The sequence below is a fragment of the Marmota marmota genome, unplaced genomic scaffold (assembly GCF_001458135.2).
Source record: "Marmota marmota marmota unplaced genomic scaffold, marMar, whole genome shotgun sequence".
Lineage (NCBI taxonomy): Eukaryota > Metazoa > Chordata > Mammalia > Rodentia > Sciuridae > Marmota > Marmota marmota.
The window spans coordinates 24,765,665-24,770,769 of record NW_026000249.1 but is presented as its reverse complement, the minus strand read 5'-3'; positions in this window follow the sequence as shown (position 1 = coordinate 24,770,769).

Sequence of the window (5,105 nt, the reverse complement as noted above, 5' to 3'; positions counted from 1 at the left end):
GAACCCAGAATTCAGCCCTGAGTACGGTGCTTGCGCGGCTGGCAGAAACTGCAGCGCTGTAACCCTGCGTCTCTATCCCAGCGCGCACTGCAGACTCTAGCCGCGGGGCGATTTGCTGAATAAGCAGTGTTACCCTCCGTGCGACAAACCTCTCGCGTTTGAGGCCCCGTAGCCGATCCTCGTGCGATGGAAATCCTTCCTCCAGGTTCCGGAGCATCCCACTATTGCTGGAAATTCCTAACAAGATATCCTTTAGCCGTCCTGACTTGTCATACTCCCACACAGTGAAGCAGCACACGGGGGTAATGCACTCCCCTCGCCGCCATCTTCCTTCTCCCCATTATCTTACTTTCTATCTCTATGAGTTTGTCTGTTCTAGATACTGAATATAAATGGAATTGTATAGAATGTGTTGTTTTTCACTTGGCACAATGTCCTTGAAATCCATCCATATTGTAGCATGTCAGAATTCCCTTCACTTTCAAAGCTAAATAATATTCCATTTATGTATATACCACTTTTAAAAAATCCATTCACCCATTAGTGGAAACTTGAGTTGCTCCACCTCTTGGCTATTGTGAGTAGTGTTGCTGGGTGTGTAATAGCTCTTTGAGATTCTGCTTTCAGTTCTTTTACATGTATACCCCCAAAATGGAATTCATGAATCATATGATATTTAGTTTTTAATTTTTTGAAACTGTTTTTGATGGTTAATTTTATGTGTCAACTTCATTGGGCCATTGGGTACCCAGATATGTGGTTAAACATTAAATATTATTCTAGGTATATCTGTAAAGATATTTATTGATAATTAATATTTGAATTGGTAGACTGAGTAAAGCAGATTGTTCCACCCAATGTTGGTGGGTCTTATTCAATCCATTGAAAACCTGAACAACAACAACAACAACAAAAAGTAAAAGAATTTGCCCTCTTTATGCAGCTGTCTTTGAGCTGGAACCTCAGTCTTCTCCTTCCTTTAGACTTAGAATCTAAGACCAGAACTTACACCATCAGTTGTGATTTTCAGGCCTTCATATTTAGACTAGAACTATACCCTTGACCCTCTTGGGTCTCCAGGCTTTCTGACTGCTGACCATAGAAATCTGTCACCATGTGAGCCAATTATTCATTCAATAAATATTTCTTGAATACTTGCTATACATAATGCTTTGTGTTAAGTGATATTCCCATTATTGTTTGTGTATGCAATAATGTAATTAATTATTGGTTTTAAAATTTTGTATAAAAAATACCAAGAGGTATTACTAGAAGAGCTAGTATTATTAATAGCCACTATTAGCTAGAAGAGCAAGGGGAATTGAAGTAGTTGCAGAACTTTTTGTTCATGCAAGAATTGCAAGTGAGTCTTTGTCCCTTTGCACTTAGATTCTTTTGTATAGATGACATTTATGTTGAGTAATATGGAGTTATCCTCTGTCATTTTGTACTAGAACTCCACACATTGAAATAAATATCAGAAATAAGAAATAGTGGGCTATGCTGATAATGTAGTGTGGTAAGGTGAACTGAGGTTTTTTTTTTAATTTTAAAATGGATTTACAGATCAGAGTGTAGCAATCTGGGCACTATGCCCTTCATTAATAGTTAATACAGGAAAGGTTATAAAATCACTGGGGCAAGGAAAGGGGTAAAATATCTTAATATGAAAAGATACTATTTAGTTATAAATAAAGTCAAAGACAAGGTATATAAAGAAATTTCTTTTATGGCATAGTTGAGAATGTTTGAAAGGAAATTGCCTCCCATAAGATGAGATATGAATAACCTCACACATATTTTAGGGGAAGAGAAAAAGAGTAGAAGCCTTTCATTATCCCAAACCCTTACCACTATGCTTCTGAGCAAAGCGAGCAATAACCAAGCAGAGCAAAATTCATTTATACTCATTATAAGCAAAGTGCTATATTTGCAAGAGCCATGTTGATTTCTTTAGGCAGGGATGATGTCCTGAGAGAATGGGGTAAGTGAAAGCATGGAAGACCAGGTTTTGTGAAATGAGAGAAGATTGAGGAAAGGAGGTAGAATGACCAAGTTAAGAGAATCAAGAAAGATCATTTATATGCCCAAGGAGCCTTAGAAGTATCCCTAGAGGAACATATCCTTCCACTGCATTCCTTCACTAACAATGACCCAAGCAATATAGCATGTCTCTGTGTGCAGTAGGAGCCCTGCTAAGCTACTGCATTTCTTTCCCACACCTGGTTCACCTCAATTTTGTTTGATAAAGTTGGTCTGGTTCAGTAATGACCTTTTTGTATCTTCATTTGGGTCAGCATACAGTTTAGAATATGTGAGAAATAGGTTGGGAAGATTAATCTGCTGAGGACTGTAACATAAATTCCAGGAAGAAAACTGCCTGTCATCAAGCTCTTCATATGACTTTAAATCATTTATTTTAAACAATGAACTTGTCACCATTCACCATGATAGTAAATTTTAGCTTTCAAACCAATAAATAGTCTAAAAGAGGAATATCTGTAGCCAATTTTTTTTTCTGAAATATTTATGTTCATTTTAAATTTCCAGGAAAATATCAGTTAGTACAAAGAAGTCCAAATACTTTAGTGGCCATCTCCTTCCCAAATTCTGATTGTGTTACCCCACCCCCACACTATTGCCTAGAAGCTGAGCAAACATATCAAACATATTAATGTGAGTGTGAGTGAACTGGAGTATACAGAAACATAATCATAATCAGTGACTAACTCAATGGGAGAATGCCTTCTGTATACTTGAACCACAGCCCATATTCTTTACATCAGTAGCATTCAACCTTGGCTACCACTTAGAATCACCTGGAAGACGATGAAAAATTCTTGTGCTAAAGGCTTTAGTCCATGTCCCTAGGTGTGAGATCTAGTTGGTCATAATTGTCTGAACTCTCCAGGTCATTCCAATGTACAGCCAAGTTTGAGAATCACTGCTTCACATGAAATAGGGAATAATTGTGGAGGAACATCCTTTTGGCATCTTTTTATTGCTGTAGTTTATGTTCCTATATCGGATATGGGTCTGACATTGATGGGGTTCAGGACATGCTACCCCCAAATATGGCACCTGGAAAGTTTAGAAAAAAATCATAACCTGAGAAGATCACTCTTTGAACTTCTCCTGCCCTCTTCTCTTAAGGAGGCCTTACAATCCTCTTTCTAGAAGTATCTTCCCTATGACCACAAGAAAGGAACATTCTTATCTCTGAAGGCAGATGGACACAGAAGAGTCTGAAAAAAAAATTAGGCTTCGTTAAGTTCACCCCAATTTGTTATCATTAGATCACATTCCCTTTGTCCAATGGTACTTCTGTACAACTGTCCACTCTTCATCAAACCTAAGCATAAAACCACCCATCTCTCCCTGTTTTTTTTTTTATGGGGGGAGGGTTTTATTTCTGACAGTTATTATGTCATGTAAAATATATATTAAATAAACTTGTATTATTTTATTTTACTGATCTGGATTTTTACAGAGGCTTTAACCATGAATCTAGCAATACATGAGGAAAAGAAATCTTTCCAAAATGCAAACTCGCTTTGATAAGATAAACATTTGTGGAAGCCATGATACTTTTCTAAGTAGAATATTTTAGTGTAGACTGTGGTTCTAAGATCCCTGAAGCTACCAGAGCACATGCTCTTTCTTTTTAAAAAATATTTATTTATTTTTTTAGTTGTAGTTGGACACAATACCTAGGTGAGCTCTCTACCACCGAGCCATAACCCCAACCCCAGAGCACATATTCTTTCTTTTCCGAAAATGCTCTCATAGATCTAGGGCAGCTGATATTGTACATTCTTTCCATTGATTCACATTAGCATATACAAATCCACAAATGCAGGCTTAGTAGGATGCCAATGGTGTCAGGGGTAAAAATCAATGCATCCCACCAACTTCCAGCACTGGAAAGAATTTTATATTTAATATTCACTGGCATGTAATGCTGAAATGCCATTTTCTATTGATTTGCATTCTGGAAAGGCAGCAGGGAGGCACAGCTGTCCTTTAAGAGCTCTCACAAACCTGCCAATGTGGTTTTCATGCATTGAGATATTTAGTGTTGTAACACCCTTGGACATTTTATATTCCCAAATTCTGACGGGGAGACATATGTCATTTATTACTGGAATATTAAGAGTTCAGTTCTATTTTCAAGAACCTGGGCACTTTTCCTGTAAAAAAAAAAGTGTATTTCTCTAATTTGTACACCTCTTCAATCTACATAGTTCTGACTGAGACATGGAATTGTCCCAGCTGTTTGCTTTGCCAGGGTAATTTTCCATTGCTCTTTGCTCTTTTTTCCTTTGTCTCCTGTTCTTCTTTATCCCTTAATTCTAACTTCTTTAAGTCAGTACTAGGAAGAAAAGAAAGGGAGGAGGAAAGATGGAATAGGATGGTTCTTACTGGCAGTTTTCTTGAACTGTCATATAATGCCTGGTTTAGCACATAAACCACTAATAGGGACAGAATGTAATCAGTGCCTCAAGCCTCCAGAATTTAAAAAAATCCCAGATTCTTTTATCACTTAATTTAAAAAAGTATGGATTTTATTTTAGTCCTATTTCTCATGAATGCCCCAGAGTCTAAATATATTATCATATCAATTCAATTTGGGGAACCACTTTTTTAATAAAAATGAGTTCATTTTTGAACTTTCCTAAAACTGAATCCATAGTCAACATTAAAGTGAAAATGATGACAAAGTTGGAAGGGGAACTCTTTGTGGAAACTGTAAGGTCAGGCAGTGGTGACCAAAAGGAGGCAGATTTAAAAGGCTGCTGAAGGAGGCTTTATTGAGATTTCGCTCCTGGGAAGAACTCTCACACCTGCACAGTAAGAAGAGGGTCTGAGAAGAAGAAGGGGGGTGGTGGGGGCTCCACCGGACTGGAATTCTTATTGGGCTTAGGGCAGGAAGGGAGGGCTTGGGACAGAAAAGGGGGTTTTTAGAGTCCCTTGTCCTACTGGGGTTGGCTGGGGATGGGGGGGAGCTGGCTAAGATCCAGGATTGGCTAAGAGACCCTGCTGATTGACAGGCGGTTCCATTGGTGCCTGATTGGTGGGTTTTTTTTTTTTTTTTTTTTTTTGTA